Here is an 18,356-nt window from a genome sequence, read left to right on the forward strand (position 1 = left end):
GTATTTTATACTGGAAATTTTTCAAATGTCACACTGGAAATATACTGAAATTCGGGATCACTAGATCAGTCAACATCCCATAAGGTAATAGGGTAAATTGGAACTCGTTAGACCGGCCTTGATAATTTTAATACCTTTTTTTTTTTAATTTACGACCAACAAAAAGTAGCGCCTATAGTTCTACAATTCCTATAATGAAATCATATTGTACAGTTATTTTGAACAAATTTCAGAAACTTATTTTGCAGTGCTACTTTTAATTGATTAACTCTCATAACTAAGCAACTTTATTTTTTTTTAATGGTTTTCATGAAGAATGAAGCAATAAATTGAATTCCTCTCCTAAAATAATTTTTTTTTAGTTCTTAAGTATTAGCAGTTTATTTTTTGTTGTAGGGAAAAAATCAGGACAATTTTTTTTTAGACCAAGTGCCTGGGGTATGTTGCTTCACTTTTAGAAAACACACAAAAACTTTTAGAACAATTAAAAAAGCAATACTCCTATATTAGCAATAGTGAAGTTGCTAAAAACACAAATTGTGCTGATTGTTGAAAAAGTGTAACAGTAGATGTTTGTCAATTTGAATTATATTGATTGATCTTTAAACTTTGGTTTTTGATTCTAATCATAAAACATTTGTTTGGTACAAATGTTGGATAATATTTAACATTAAAATTGTAATAGAAGTTGGTTTTGTAATGTGGGGACACCGGGACTGTGGCAGGTTGGTTCACTCCACAAAGTTCTCTTAAAGTATTAATGGGGGAAAATGGTAATGAATTGAAAATTTTCTAGGGTGGTGAGAAATATTTAACTCATGGTAGAAAATGAAACTACGAATTGAAATTTATGATGAGATTTAAAAAAAAAAGAAGAAGAAAGGTAGAGAACCAGACCAATGTGCCCTGATTCCCCCTATACACTTACTTGTTCAGTCAAAATTCTTCTGAAAGTCAAAGTTTTTTTTTTTAAGTATAAGTTGTAATTTCATTTAAAGGGCTACTTTTTTTTTCTTGCGCAGGCTGTTCACACATTTTGGTAAAGAAAGAGCTGTGTTGAAACGGTTGCCAAATGTAGAGTCCGTAACGTTTTATAGAGTCTGTAACCAAATTTAGAAAATTAATTAAAAATACCGAATTTAAATAATCATGAAACTTATTTTAGAATATTGTAACACCATAGGTGAAGTCAAAAAAAATTCAATTTAGTGATATAAAATGCATAAATAAAAATTTTAACACAACTTTTCTTCTAATTATTGTTACGGACTCTACAATCACCATTTTCACAACTTATAATTTTTTAACGAATGCACTTTCTGATTAAAATTATTATACGTATTAGAGATAATCCTTTACTTTATTTGTCCCAAGCACCAGTTTTGGCTTGAAATTCGGTTCAAGACACTATTGAAGAAAAATTCAATGTAGAGTCCGTAACGTTAAAAGTTGTATTTTTGATGTTTTGATTGCGATTACATGGATAATATGAAGTAAATGAAGAAAAAAATATGACATGTGTGTCCTCTGGAATGTGCTTTTTTAATATATATAAAAACTTTAACCTTATAACAAGTTTTGTTACGGACACCCCTATGTCACAAATACCTTGGAATGCCCCAAATATGAGTAACATGAAATGAATGTAAACAAACAGTTAGAATAATCTTACAATTATTGAGATTTAAGCGGAAAAAAAGTTTTTTAACTACTTGGGACAGTTTGGTCTGGTCCAACATACTTTCAATGACGTGATTTTTTAGCATACTTCAGGAATTTTTAAGGCATATTTTGACATTTTATTATCCTTATAATCCAGCTCTTATTTCTCACTCAAATTATACTTACAACAAATATCTTTCTTACTCAAATTATAGTACTTTATTTTTTTCCTTACCTTGTTTTACTGCTTTGATCAGAACAGTATTGCCATTCCTGACATAATACTTCAGCAAGGACCATACATCTTTTTGGGTGTATCCAGCAACTTTCTGACTTTGGATTTCAAGAAGAATGTCACCGCTCGTTATGTTATGATTCGATGAGATGTATCCGAAATATGGAAATTCCCCATTGTCTGAACCTCCTTCGATGGTGAAATCAAAACTTCCATCCGAAATCGCTGACAAAACAGTTTCGTAAATTACGTTGCTCCAGTGGCCGCTGAGCAGATTTTCTCCCTCGGATTTGATGGGAGTAACCGGCCTTTTAACAGAAGACCTTTGCATGATCGAGCATGATTATCGAGCATGTACATTAATGATTGCAATTTTTATGAGTCAACAAACATAATAAAAATATGTAGCATATTACCGCAGGTGCTAAAACTTTCAATATATATAGTAGGCTTAAGCATTTTTAATTATTGAAGAAATATCACAGAGTTATAAAGTTTCTCATTTTAATTACAATTAAATCAATATACATAATCAGCGATAAAAACAAAATAATATTTTTCCATAGTCAACCTACATCGAAATGTACTCCAACAATATACATACTTAACATAACTCGTTTATATTTTTTGCCACATAACAAACACAATAATAAGATGACAGTTCAAACCCTCGTCCTTTGACACGCAGGACTATGCGCAAGCGCTGTAAGCGCTTTTCGAAATTCCACACAAGTGTGTTTTTTTTTTTTGGAAAATAAAACAAAACAAAAAAGATTTAGGGAAAATAAAATACAGAAAAACTACTTTGTGAATGTTTTCAAAAACCTGCCTACTAAAAACAAAAAATTATCAAGAAAACTTTCTCAAAATGTGAAGACCTTTGTTACTTTTAAAAAAAGTTCCTTTACCTTCAGTATACGCCTTTAATAAGACGATTCATTGTCCTTTTTCTTTTCGTTAAACGCTGATTATTTTAAAGTGTCCCAGCTTTAGACGACACTTTTGGGCACTCCCCAAGCCGTGTACTTCTTTGGCACAATATTGGAATTTGATTGGCAGAAGGACAGGATAACGTTGCCATGCGATATTGTCCAACGATTGGAATGGCTACATTGGAAAAAAATAATGAATGACCGGTTCCCGAAATTGGAAGATTGGGCAACGCAGATATCTAGCCGTCAATTGGGAGCTGGGAGCATTGGGCTCCGAGCATATTGGGCGCCGGGAACGGATGCCGGGCATATTGGGCACCGGGAACATTGGGTGCCGTGAATATTGGGCGCCGGAACATTGGAAGCCGGGAAGATTGGGAGCTCCGATTTTGGGCGCAGTTCAACATTTTCTGTAAACATAGCCGGATCTAGAACGTTTCCAAGCTGGGGAAAAGATTCAAGATGCCGCCCCCGCTCCACACACACACACATCCATCTTGCTTTAAATTTTTCTATCAAGTTGTACTTTAGTATTTTCAATAACCTGTAAAGTACGAAAGGGTTTGATTAAAAATTCACTTTATACTAAGCATGTCAATATGATTTTTTTTTTCTTTTTGTTCAAACGGAAATATACCATTCGCAACTCCAGCGCTCGAATACGCTACCTTGTGGTGATTTACAAAACTGCCGAAGAAACTAAAACATTGCCACGTTGCGTTCCACGTGTGTCTGTTGACGTAAACACAGGCAGTTTGTTCTGCGAAATGGGAAGCTTGGGGGCCGCAGATTGGGCGCCGTCGATTGGGCACCGCAGATTGGGCGCCCGGAACATTGGGCGCCGGGAATTTTGGGCGCCGAGCGTTTTGGGCGCCGGGAATTTTGGGCGCCGAGCACTTTGGGCGCCGAGCGTTTTGGGCGCCGGAAAGCGAATTTTGAAACCCTCAGTTCAGGACCGTCGCTATAGGGGGGGGGTGAGGGGGGTGTCTCACCCTCCCAATGATTTTATCCAGTCGGCAGAATGAGTTTGAGTCGGCATTTTCAATATTTCGGAATTTCAAAGCATTCATTAATTAAAAAATTAAAAAAGAAAAGTCAACAAAGTTACTTCGGCATTCTTTCGCCGACTGTTTTCTTTAGCGCGTCATTTTAAGGGCGCTTTGACTGGTCCGTGAGAAATATGCACGGCCCAATCGTCAAATGAACCAGATTCGGCATTTTTGACTTTTTAACCGACTTCAAAAAGGAGGCGGTTATCAGTTCATACCGTATGTATGTTTTTTTTTTTTTTTGTTTGTCCACTCATAGCGTCCCACCTAGTGAACCGATTTTGATGATTCTTTTTTTAATGGATAGAGGATGGCTCAACTTAGGTCCCATTACTTCGTTCGACCATATTTGTTCTTTAGAAAAAAAGTTATGGGCAAAAAACAGTAAATTTCCCTATTAAATGATTAAAATGATTTTGTAGCGAAGTTCGCACTTTTCATCAGTGGTAGAATTCTCGTCTCCCACAGGAGCGACCCGGGTTCAAATCCCGCCTAGGACAAAGTGAATTTTACAAAAATTTCGTTTCTACTGTTTCCCGTATTTTCTCGAATGTTCTATTAATTTCTGTATCTTTTCAAGTCTGGAAAGTTCCAGCACTTTTTCAAGTTGTATATAAGGAGATGTAACGTTCATTCGTGGTTCTGAATAAAGATCTCGAGTTGAGACGAGTATTCGCTTCATTTGGCTTTCACATTGTCTTCGCTATCTTCATCTACGCGACAATATGAAACTCATTGTTATAAAAGTTTGGTGCCATATAACTGTAACATTAATAGTAATTGTAATGATAATTTTGAATAAAGGCTTTTCTAAAGCAATACAGTGATATAGAGCCGCACTTCTTACTAAGTAACTTCTTACTTTTACTGAAATATCTACATTTACACTAAAAAGAATGAAATAAAAAAATTTTGAAAAAAAAATAGAACCGACTTCAAAATTGCTCTAAAAAGTGAAAAATAATTTTATTCTTTAAACACCATCGATAATACTTTTAAACATAATTTTTGAAGTTGGCGCAAAAACAAAAAGTAAAATCCATTGTAACCATGCTTCGTTCATATTTTTATCAAAAAATCATCCAAACTTAGGAATGGAACATTTATATCGTTACTCAAATATGCTGTCATCAATGCGTAATGCATGTGGTAGTGAAGAAACTGGACGTGGTTAAATTTATACTTGTAATTGAGTTATGGCTGTGAATGATTTTATCGATCGTTTTTGCGCCAACTTCAAAAATTATGTTTAAAAGTATTATCGATGGTGTTTAAAGAATAAAATTATTTTTCACTTTTTAGAGCAATTTTGAAGTCGGTTCTATTTTTTTTTTCAAAATTTTTTAGTTTCGGCATTCAGGAAACGTTTGATTTTTTTAAAAGTGTAGTACACATGGTACAGATTTAATAAGCATTGACAAGAGAAAAGAAAATGTGAACAGTTTGTACGGGCATACCATGTTTGACAGTGCTTCATGTTCATTCTGATAAATTCTTTTTTCAGATAGGATCATTTTTTTTTCAACTGCTCACTATATGCCGATTGCTTAATTTACGACTGCTTATTTTCCCGACACAATGAGCGCTCACTGAGAAATTTCATTTAGAGTCGGCATTTTTTAATCTTTTTCAATTGGTTCTGGGTTTAAAATCTTTGAGTAAAGTAATATGCAGCTTGACATGTGCACTTTTTTACCTTTAGAAGAAAAAATCAAAAACATAAATAGTTTGCATAGGCATGTCTTTGTGTATCACGTGAAAGATATAATCAATTAGCCGACAGCTAATTGCACTGCATTCTCAATTTTCCAGCGGTTACTTCAACAAAATTTGATTTTGCCGACATTGTATCCAGGGACGCCCCGAACTGAAATTTTTGGGAAATTCTCACTTTGGGGGGAAATCTTAATTTGCCGAATGATAAAATAAGGGTATGCAAATGCACCCATGAGAAGGGACACTCGGGAATTTAAAAATTGCAATTATGTCTCCAAATTTGCCGAACTGTCAGACGAAATTTGCCATATGAGGACATTTCGAGAGGTCACAGGGACCTCCCGTTGGGGTGCCTATAACTATCTCAGTCGGCAATCTATATATATAATTCTCTTACGTGCCGGCAAATGAAGGGGTGAATTTCTAAACCTCTGTTGGCAACACTTCGCCGATAAATCATGTAAACAAACTTCTACGTTGTTTTGAAATCTTGAATCACAGAATACTCAACGAACTTTTTTTTTTTTGAGATGAGTTTGAGTCGGGCTGTGGCCCATTTCAACCTTAATCAGCAAAGAAAAGCTCAAAGAAGGCAGGAAACCGTTCTTGAATCCAATTTAAGACGAGCCATTTCCAGAGTTGTATTCTCTGATTCGCTGCCGATAATTTTTAGCGGCTGGGGAATTTTCAGTCAGCAGTTCCTTCAACAGATCAGGTGCGTCACACAATGCCGGTAACCGCACCTTTCCGTCATGGCAACATTTAGTATATTTATTTGCAGTATTACGCTCTTTCTGCCAATAAAGAGCACCACAAAATTCGCATTCTTCACACATTGCTCCACAATCATGTTCATCGGCAATGTTGTTTTGAACGCGTAGGCGCTTTGAGCGTCGTCTATTCTCTGCTTCAGTACGACAGTTCAGTTCAAAATGAATAACCGAGAAAGAATTTACTTTACAAGAAGGACAAACGTTTGAGAAAATATGTTTGGTGCTCTCTGAGCCTGTTTTTAGTCATGGCCAGCTCTATGTGGCATTATCAAGAACAAGATCTTTTGAAGCAGTGTCAGTTGTGGCTCCCAAACGGGACATTTTTTATTGTGTATATGAGGAAGTTTTCTCAGATTAGAATATATAAGAGTGTAAATATGTAAATATATATAAGAGTGTAAATAATGTAAATACATCCCTCGGGGGAGCCTGTAACCCCTAGAGGGCGCGTCCCCAGGTGGCGGATAGGGGAATGCCTTCATTGGTTTTCCAATGGGTGGTAGAAGGGAAATAAAATACCTTCCGCGGACCAACAGGTAGAAGTGCAATCTATCCAAAGCAATGACAGACACTTTTGTATCTATAATGGTAAAGTTGTGCACATTGCCAAGGCAGTCATCTTACATACAGCAAAGTTAAACTGTCGAAAATCTGGCTAAAGCAGACAAATTAACATTATGAACGTAATTTTCATATTGGTTAAATGGATGGTGACCTAAATGCAATTACCAACTTTAATTTTTACGGAAAATTTTAGCTAGGCTAATGTATTGGCATACAGCGAGCGAGCGAAGCGAGCATGGATCGCGAAGCGATCCACAGGGAACTGCGTAAGCAGTTCCGGGGGTTGGCGAGCGATAGCGAGCAGGGGGCGATAGCCCCCTAGTTTCATTTATAATCAGCTTTTTATTTTTTGAGCTAATTCTGAATTTCCATGTCTTTGGTCATATTTTTTCCATTTTAACAGCTTTAAAATGCAAAGCACGAATTTGTCGCTAAAACAAGGCTGAATTTCATTTTAGTGTTTATTTTGTAAGAAGCTTAGAAAGAAAATGTAATCTTGAATTATTATTTAGAAATATTCGGGAATCTGTATTACACATTAAGGTAACCTAACTATGAGTAACCAAGATGTATGTTTCAAACATTTTTATTTTTATTTTTTTTTTCAAAATAATTATTCAGTACAGAATATATAGAAACCAACGGCAAACTTCAGTTTAAAAATACATGTAGATTAATAAACATAGCGTTGGGCCGTCGACTCATTTATAAAATTGTATCGTCAATAAAAACCACAGCAAAGTGGAAAAAATATACGGGGCGCTGAAATGAAAGACAAATTAAAATATTACAAAACAAAGTCATTTTGGTCGATATAAAATGTTAGATTTTAAAACAAACTTCTGAATACATATTCAGCACCATTTCCGCTTTTTCTAGGCTAACGGGTAAAAATCGAAATAGCACAGATGCCTATTTGTCGACCAAAGAACTGTATTGTGTCGTGATAACTAGTAACAGGAGAACAGGACATTAATCCGTCTATTGTTGCATTCGGAAATGCCGCCGAGTAGACGGCGATGACTGCGGTGGCACTAGAAACGTCGGGCCTTCAGGGTCTTTTCTGTTTAGAATCTTTCTTTGGAACTAGGAGCTCGAGGGAAAATTAGGGAAGTCTTGGATCAGTTTGTTGTGTGCTGTTGACTTTGGACCTTTTGTCGTGCTATGTGAACTTTCCGCCAGAAAAAGAAATTGGTTATTGGTGCTGGAGCTCTGATGAGATAAGTGGCATTGATTTTGATATTTTTCCTGCCATTTTGCTGGCTGTATCATTGGCATCAGGCATTAGAAAAGTAGAAGACTTGAGTGATTATTCTATAAGAGCTATTTTGTTTATTCTGCACTCTGAACTGTCCCCAAAAACGAGGACTACTCGAAGTTTTGAACTTCATTCGCATGTGAATGAGCAATATTGTGGCAAGTAAGGGAAAAACTGAAAGCATTTGATCTTACTTTGAGCTTAAGAAAAAACATTGAAATCAGCAGAAAAGGTATGATTATTTTAATGTAATATTTTGGAAGCATTAATTTTAAGATTCTCTTATATATATACAGTAGGCTCTCTGTTTAACGACGCTCTATTAAACGACTTTTTCTATTTAACGACGGCTTATCACGGTCCCATATGGTACACTATAGTGTTAAAAGAATTCTATTTAAGGACGCTTTCTACTTAAGGACGATTTTTTGTGGTCCCTTGAAAGTCGTTAAACAGAGAGTCTACTGTATATATATATATATATATATATATATATATATATATATATATATATATATATATATATATATATATATATATATATATATATAATATATATATATATATATATATATATATATATATATATATATATATATAATATATATATATATATATATATATATATATATATATATATATATATATATTCCATTAAATATTAAATACTGAAAAATCAGTTGTAAGTAGGGTGCTGAGATGGAAAACTGGGTGTAAATCTGCCTGTTACACATTCGCAGGGTATTTTAAAATACCAATACACTCTATTGTGATTCTGGTTATTTTTTTTTAAAAAAAAGATAAATACTTCAAAGTTTATGCATGAGTAATATGCTTAAAATATTTTCTCAATTAAGAGACAGAAATACTGAAGTGTTTTTACCTGCTATAGGATTAACAGTTCACTTAAATTTACACAGAAAAAGTTTAAAAACATTAAAAATTGATATTTCTGTGTGTGTGTGTGTGTGTGTTTTTTTTTTTTTTTTTTTTTTTTTTTTTTTTTTTTTTTCAAAAATTGTTCAGATAAATAAGACTTTGATTTCACTCTGTATTGACATCAGACAGAACTAGACCATTTAGACGCTCTTGACTATCTGCACTACTTACTCCTTTCGATAAAGTTTGAAGTTGTCCCTACAGCTGCTGCCATAGATACTGAGAGAGTGACTTCTATCAAGAGCAGAACGTTAATATTTTGAATTCACATCGAAAATCGCAATTTTAGGCAATTTTTGGGTGATGTCGAAAGAGGGTTTAGGTGCCTCTCAATTTTTTTTTAAATTGAAGTCAGTTTTAGACTATCTTTCTGATATTAGGGGTGTCGAGAGCTTCTATCGGAAATATTTCGAAATTGAAGTTTTGTTTTAGACTATCTTTCTTTGGATACATAAGGTGAGAGGGGGTGTTTCGGGATTTATCTCAGAAAGATTTTGAAATTGAAATCTTAAAAGCGCATGTTCAGGTCCAGGCTATCTTTGATAGTAAATTTGGGAAAGCGAGAATTTCGGAATTTTCTTAAATTGAAATCTTAAAAATGCGTTTGAGGCTAATTTTTGATTGAGGGATGTCTCCACAGAGTCTTTGGTATTGAAATTTCTAAAGCGCAGTTTTAGGTTAAGTGCAAAGACCTAAGAGGAGGGGGAATCTTTTTGAAATTGAAGGCCTTACACTGTTAGGCTATGTTTCGTGACGTTAAAGAAAAAGAAAGGTTTCCATGGTTCCCCCTTCCTGTCGGCTAGTGGCGCAACCAGAAGGGGGGGGATGATAAGTTGAATGTTTTTAAAAACTTTTCATAATTATTGAACAGAAGAAAAGACCACAACTTATGAAAACAAAGTGATCTTTATATTTAAAAAATTGTTAAGGGAAAATCTTAATTCCTTTTAAAAAGAAATCTTTGAATTAAAAATGTTTAATAGTTACAGCTCATTGTTCAGTTAAGTCTCCCCCCCCCCCCCCACCCACACGCTATTTCTTTCCTTTTTTTTTTATCTTTTTTCTGGTTCGTCTGAAAATATGCTTCAAAAATCTTCAAAATGCTACACCTCCGAAGCCCTCCACACCACACACAAACATCAAAAGCCTTATGAAGCATCTGAAATTTCGTTTCCAGCTCTTCAGTTTCACAAAATTTCTAGGAGAACGCTCCCAAATGCCAAACAATATCGAAAATTGCTTAAGCTACACTTACAAACAACTTTAGTGGAATAGCCCCTGAATATAAAATATTGCTTTAGATTTTAGGACCATAATTTTGAAAAAATTTCCAGGGAAGAGCTCCATAATCTTATTTACGTAAAATGTTCAAAGTTAGTCAGCAATTACGTTTTTGAAACTTCAATTTTGAACATTTGGAGGGGGAGGAGCGCGGCCCTGATTGCAGGCCACTAAAATGGCCTGCAATCAGGGCCGCGCCGTCCCTATGTGCAAGGTCGTGCGGCGCCAGAGTCAAAAAGGCGCTGAGTTCTACCAATCCAAAATGCTCCAAATGAGAGAAAAATCTCCAAACGAAAAAATTAAATTTAACTTTTCATTATATTTAATGGTGGTGATGAAATTACACTGCTCATTGAAACATGCACTCAATCTCGCTGTCTATCCAAAAGGAAAAACTATTGCCTTGTTGTGTTTAAACATACCGTTCAAAAGCGCAAAAGTTTATTACACTGAAAGCACGTGATGCTACTTAATGCATGCATTAGCATTTTTCTTCCTAATGTGGAGCCGTGAATGCTATTTCGAGAGTACATAAGGTTTAGCATACGAGGTGAATTTTTTTAACTTGCTGTTTCCCATTTCGGTTCTTGTGGTGAATTACGTTGTATTAGACTTTGTGCAATATGTCTTTTTGTGATTTTTAACTATTGTTTATGATAATTCAACTGCTTCATGTTGTCACACATAAAAAATACGGTAAGAACATTTGTATATTGTTTACTTGTGAGTTCAAAACTTTCACGTGGTGGCCCTGATTTCAGCCCTGCCCCCATCTTAATGAAAATCGTCTAAGATTTCGTTTTTAGAAACTCAGTTTCGAAATTTTTCCCAGAGAGCGAAATTCTGCCCTCCTCCAACGTTATTAAATCATCTCAAATTTTGTCTTTATTACTTCAATTTGGAAACATTTACGGAAGAGTTACCGAATCTCATCCCTTCTCCTGATGTCATCAAAGATGATTTCCAATTGCATTTGAGAAATTTTCTAAGGAGGAATGATTAAACCCATCCATTTCTATGACGTGATAAAAGATGTCCTACAGTTTTTTAGTCTTCAATTCCGAAAAATTGCTAGAGCCCCCCCCCCCCCCCCCCAACAAAAATAATACTCTGAAATTGCGTTTTTGGACTCCAAATGTCGAAAAATTTGCGGTAGAGGGCTCTCGACTTACGCCCTCCCCCAAAATCATTAAAGATCGTCAAAATTTTCGTCTACATAAGACTTCAGTTTTTAAGGGGGGGGGGATGCGAGAATGCCTGAACTCATCTTTCTCTTTAACATAATCAAAGATTACCTACAAATGCGTTTGCATTTCTTCAGTTTCGGAAACTTTCCTGTCGAGTTCCGAGTCCCATTACTTTCCGTAAAACCGACTTACGTGGCCTAAAATTGCATTTCTAAAGCTTCAATTTCGAAAAATATTTTAAGGCGAGCATCCCCGAACTCTTTCCAAAAAATTTCGGTGAAAAAAAATCCCTTGCTTCATCTTGTCAAACGTTGGGAGGGGGGGGGGGTACGATTTTGATTTAGTTCAGAAATGTGAGGTGGGTCGTAATCACGAAGTTTAGTCTAGGTCGTAAATTGACGTTCATCCGGCACTGGGCATGACCACAATTACTCGATTTCCCCCCCCCCCCTTCTTTTTCTTTAACTATGTGTATAAATTTTTAAAAAAGTCCCTTTTTACCAATTCTATACTTTAGAATCATTAACATTCTCTACATTATTATACTTCAGTTTAGAAATAAAATCAGTACTATAGTACTATGTATGTTGTCATAATTTGATAGGCATAAAATTTAGATTAATTATCCATCCATTAGAAATACGAGAGATATTTTTGGGATTCATTTAACTTTGATATTTAAAATATTTCCTGTTTCCAAAACGCATTAGCAAATCGGATTAGCTATTAAACTCGAAGTAACTTCGAGACATGAAGAAAAAACGTACACTGTACTCCGAAATAAATATTTACGCATTGTTTTTTAACAAAAAAATAAATGCGGAACATATTTTTTCCCATTTTATATTTGTCTACAAAACCTCACTCCGTGTGTTAACTATATTTTTTTCGCGACAGCATAAAGGCGCTCAAAAGACATTTGCACAAAGGCGGCGATCAGGCTTGGCGTGGCCCTGCCTGCAATCGTGTATTTTCGACTTCAATTTCTAGATTTTTCCGCTCAGACCCCTGTACCTTTTTTCCACTTAACATCAGCAAAGAAAGTCCAAAATTGCGCTTTATAACTACAAGTTTAAAAAATTTTCCCGAGGAGAACCCCTGGACCCCCCTTCCTTATCAGTTCATTTCTTTTTTCAAATGTGCCCCCCCCCCCTAAAACCTTTTTCTAGTTCTGCCACTGCTGTCGGCAAACAGCTTGAAGTCAGTCGGCAAAATCAGTTTCAACACCCCCCCCCCCCCCAAACGAATGCACCTGGCGACGGCCCTGCCTCAGTTACAGTGCATTGGCGAAATTCGAAAGCTACCAAAATGGTTGGCGAGAATTTCGAAGTGCAAGTCGTGGATGGATATTATGACGCTAGTTACATTTTGTATTGAGACTTATAAATTTTGTTTACAAATGCTCCGTGTGCAGTCGTGAAAGTATATTGTTGTATCGTCGTATATTGTTGACTAATATAATGTAAAAAATATATGGATTTTTTGGGATATGTTTGACATTTCTTTTAATTCAGTATTCGGAACTCCAGCGCTCGAATACGCTACCTTGCGGTGATTTATAAAACTGCGAATGCAACTACAACTTTGCCACGTTGCGTTCCATGTGTGTCTGTTGACGTAAACACAGGCAGTTTGTTCTGAGTATTTATTAACGCAATCGATGTGTCTTAGTTTGCTTTCAGCTACAGAAATTAATTCGTCCCTTAGTAGTATTCTCGAGCTCCTCAAAATAATGTTAGTTGGTATAACTTTGATATACCCCCCCAAAAATTATGCGCCAAATATGGCACTACTACGGACTTTTTAGTGTTGCTGTTTCTTATTTTGGTTTTGCGAATTTAAGTTTTTTTTCAGATTTTAGGTTTTTGCTGTTGCCAAATTTAGTATTTTCTTGTATTTTGTATCATTTTTTGAGTTTTTAAAAAAAAGTTTTGTGAAAAAAAGGTGCCAAAAACAGGTATTTCCCTTGGCGAGAAAAAAAAGTCGCCAAATTTCCGATTTGGGGGGGTATATCAAAGTAGTTCCTGTTAGTTTTCATTATTTCCTTAATAATAGGTGAAAGCGAAAATTCTGGATTAACAAACTTGGATAACGTTATACAAGGTAAAAATTTTTATTGTTTTGTATGAATTTGTAAGAATATGGGAGTTTTTTTAATCTTAAATTAATTAAACTTACCATATTTTACAGCAGCATTTAGTTGAAATGGACAGTATGCAAAATATTTTCTTGAATATATTATCGTAGAACAAAATGAATAACCGAGAAAGAATTTACTTTATTCCTTTTATTCTCAGCTGAAAGGTATCGCCAAATTTGTTTAGGGTTATAATTTTGGCATTGTGCGAGCAAAGTAGCCTTGGCGAGATTTCGCGTTTTTAGTTAAACCCGTTTCAAATTTTATCATGAGTGGAATAAAATGGTAGTAAGATTACAGAATTCGATAAGTAAAAAGAAATAATTGTCAATCAACTGAAAAGAAAACTACCACTGTTGGAAACCGATCAAAAAAATCTCTTACTCGGGATCGATATTCCTGAAACTCAATCAAGAACTCATGTGCAATTTAAACACAGTACTTTAATACACATTAATAAAACATTTGCAGGTAAAAACCATCTATATTTACGACATACATAATGAACTCGCTAAAACTGAACTAAAATCTTTGTTCCATCAATTTTATAAGGAAAAATCGTCTGTTTCCAAATGCAGAGATAAAAGGTTAAACACGGCCAAGGCCTTACACGATTACTAATATAATATCACTAGTACATAAATTATTTGCAGTCCATTTTCTACATCCTCCCACCTTGAGTTAGGAGACTTTTCAACTCAACACACATGTTACAAATCAAGTCTTTCTGGTTTTTTGATGTCTCTTCCGTACCGAGTTTTCACAGTGCGTGGAATGGACTCGACAGGGCTCACCGTTCGTCCTTGGGATACTTCAGGACAAAATACTGGCCTTTTTTGCACTTTAGCTTGAATATCCTCAGCTATTCCATTCGTGATCTCAAGTGGATACAACCGTTGAATCGGCCTCAATATTTCTCCACGGGCTGTTTTAAGTTTCACGAGTCTCGTAATTCCTTCTTTTCCAGGAATAATTCCTATCACCCTTCCCAGGGGCCAATTGATGCGTTTTTGATTGTCACTGCCAATGAGAACGACATCTCCAACAGATATTGCTGACCGTTTCTGTTGTTTAGGTCTTTGAATTAAAGATCCTAAATATTCAGATCTGAATCTTTTCCTAAGACCTTTCTGAAGTGCAAGTCGATATTTTATTCTTTTATTAAGGCGTTTGTGATCTGCAGCATCACAATCTGGCATTCCAGTTTCCTTTATATCTTGAAGGAATAGTGATGGAGACAGAGGAACAAACTCTGACTCCTGTTCCGAAACGTATGTCAGTGGTCTTGAATTGATAGTGGACTCACAGTCGCAAAGAACCGTGCTCATTTCTTCATACGTCAAGCAAGCACGACCTATCACTCTCTTCAATACATTTTTCATAACTCGAACTAAACGCTCCCACCAACCTCCCCACCAGGAGGCGGTTGGAGGATTGAATTTCCACTGAATTCGATTAACAGATCCGTCCTCGATGATTCTATTCCAGTCCAGGGTTTTGAACAAATTATATGCACCGACAAAATTGGTGCCGTTGTCACAATAGATTACTGTGCATCTCCCTCTTCTAGCCACAAATCGACGCAGAGCCAACAAAAAGGAATCAGTCGAAATATCGGACACAAGTTCAAAATGCACGGCTCTATATACCGCACAGGTAAAAAGACAAACCCAAACCTTTTTTTCATCTTTCAAATATAATGGACCGGCCGGGTCTATCCCAACTACTTCAAACACGGCAGCATCTCGTATACGGTCTTTGGATATGGGGGCTGCTGATCAAGGAGATGCTGTAAATAATGTTAGTAACCAGGGCCATAAGCATGACACACACACTGAAACACCAGCAAGGGTCACATCTAAGAAGAAAGTTAAACTCGAGTCAGGTCAAGAAAGTTACATTTTAGTCGGGATTAGTCCAAATTCTTCCTTACATCTTGAAGAAAAATTTTTGTTCACACATTCTTTGAAGAGTCCATTATCATCTCATGACATAATTATCAATAAGTCATTAGTCCAAGGTAAAGAAAATTCCTTTTTCATTTATGTCAAGAATAACTCCAACAAATGTTTTCATATAAACAAGAATTCTCATGTTGGATATGTAGAAAATTTTGAAGACATCTTAAAAAATAATTCTACCTCATCTAGTCACTTGGTAAATTTAATTCAAGCGTCACCCGAGGTTTTGAGATTACGGAAGGAGGAATTCAACTTAAGTGATTTCCAATTAGGCCATTTAAACCCCGAAGAAAGAAATTCTCTATCTAAAATTTTGAGCGACAATTATCAAGCATTTAGCAAATCTCTTGCTGCTATTGGAGAATCGGATGCCATTACCCCCAAGCTGGACTTTATACATGAGTATCCAACGAAGCAAATGCCCTATCCTATCCCTCAAGCTTTAGTAGCTGAAGCTAAAAAGCAAATTAACGAGATGGTTCAGGCCGGAATCATTAGAAAAGGAATTACGCCTTTCGCGTCGCCCATTGTTATGGTTAAGAAGAAGGGAACAGACGCATCTGGGAAACCAAAGTACAGATTGGCTGTTGATCTTCGTTTGATTAATTCTTTGCTCAATGCGCCATCGTACCCTATTCCGAAAATCCAAGACATAATTTCTTCCTTAGCAAAATTCAAGTTTTTCACAACGTTAGACCTACACCAAGCATACTACCAGATTCTCTTGCCCCCACAGTACCATGAGAAAATCGCAGCCACCACACCTTTCGGAGTTTATCTTTATCAGAGAATTCCATTTGGTCTAATTGCAAGTTCGTCATTCTTCCAGAATTTCGTAGAAATTTTGATTGCTGAGTCAGGGATAGATTCTATCATAGCATATCAGGACGATCTGCTGATTCCTAGCAACTCGTTTTCCCAGTCCCAGGAACATTTAGCCAAGCTGTTGGCCGTTCTTAAAAAGCACAATGTCACACTTAGTGCTGAGAAGTGTAACTTTCACAAGAAGAACATAAATTATTTGGGTTTTCACATTTCACAACACACCATTGAACCAATTCAGTCGAACGTGGCCAAGATTTCCAGTTTTCCGGTGCCCAAAACCAAGAAGCAACTAAGAAGATTTCTGGGTGTCTGCAATTTCTATAGAAGTTTAGTTCCTGATTATGCGCAACTCACACGTGATTTTCATATATTGTCTTCTCCCAAGACTAAATTTACATGGACTTCCATCCATCAAGAAAATTTTACTAAATTGCAAAACATCTTCTTAGCAAAACCATTTTTGATCACACCAGATTTTGACAGTATGTTTTATTTACATACCGATGCCTCAAAGGTAGCTATCGCTGCCATCTTGATGCAAAAGCGTGGTCAGCATTATCTTCCTGTGTCATTCTTTTCGAAATCGCTATCCCATTCTGAGTCCCGTTATCCAGCAATAAAATTAGAACTCTTTGCCATTGTTAAAGGGGTCCAAGTTTTCAAATATTTTCTCTATGGAAGATTATTTACAATTATAAGTGATGCGAAGGCTCTCAAATTCTACAAAAAAATCACTAACCCGGCTGATATCATAACAAGATGGCTAATGTTGTTGTCACAATATAAGTTCATTTTTCAACCAATCAGTGGATCTCAAAATATTTTACCTGATTTTCTTTCCCGAATCCCTATCAATGAATCAAATTTAACGTCTTTATGTCAAGGTAATGACATTCTGAGTGATGAAAATGCATGCCCTGTTATCTCTTCATCTCTTGATCTCGAACATGAAACACACTGTATTGCACATGGTGATGAAAATAATAGCAAGTCATCTATGGCTGAAAATGTTGAGTCTGGTTCATTTTGTGAAGGTGCACAAATTCTCACAGATCAAAATAATGGCTCAATATTGAGTCACAACATAGAAGAAAATCAAAACACCCGAACAATTGACAAGATAGATTTTTCTCTTGGGGACTGCCAAAATTTTTACTCTATGAATAAGTCGAATGTTCAAGGGGACAACACTGAAAGTTCTTCTCACTTATTTAAAGATACTAGTCATGAAAATGTCTGTCACCCGAATAGTAATTACCCGAATATGTTTGCACAAATAGGGCACGAACAAAATCATGAAGATACGCAAAAGCCTTATACTGATACTCACAATTGTTTTTCTAGTGATGATAATTCGAATGTGTATGACGAAAATGCTCATTCTTTTCCATCTTCTTCCTCAAAGAATGTATTTACAAATTCTTTATTCAATCACAATACACAGCTTCATGGTCAAGACATCCCTCAATTTGGTTTTTCTGTACATGAGCATGATAATATTCAAGTTGGTTCTCAACATCTACCACAAAGTGGCGATGTAAATTCAAATAATGCATTATCCTACAAGCGTTGCAATGCCAAACAAAATAATGCCAAGTATGTGTCTGATACTCTAAATGACCATGAAAATCATGATGCCACACAAAATTGTCTTTCTTTATCTTGTGATCAGGTGAATCAGGTCTCACCTACAATTGAAGATGTATCTCTGAATAATTACACAACTCAAAATGAAGAGGTTTTTTATGTTGAGCATGTTATCAATGGCTGTAATTATATTATGTGTGACCCAAACAGTGAATGTTCATCAATATATTTTGACAATGACCAGCGAAAT

General features: G+C 35.7%; 1 pseudogene; it reads right to left on the reverse strand.

The window, feature by feature from the left end:
• Nucleotides 1–2,228, reverse strand: part of LOC129234283 (membrane-associated guanylate kinase, WW and PDZ domain-containing protein 1-like) — a 92,403-nt pseudogene extending 90,175 nt beyond the window's left edge.
• Nucleotides 2,229–18,356: the final 16,128 nt, after the last annotated feature.

Source organism: Uloborus diversus, chromosome 1, assembly GCF_026930045.1.
Source record: "Uloborus diversus isolate 005 chromosome 1, Udiv.v.3.1, whole genome shotgun sequence".
NCBI lineage: Eukaryota > Metazoa > Arthropoda > Arachnida > Araneae > Uloboridae > Uloborus > Uloborus diversus.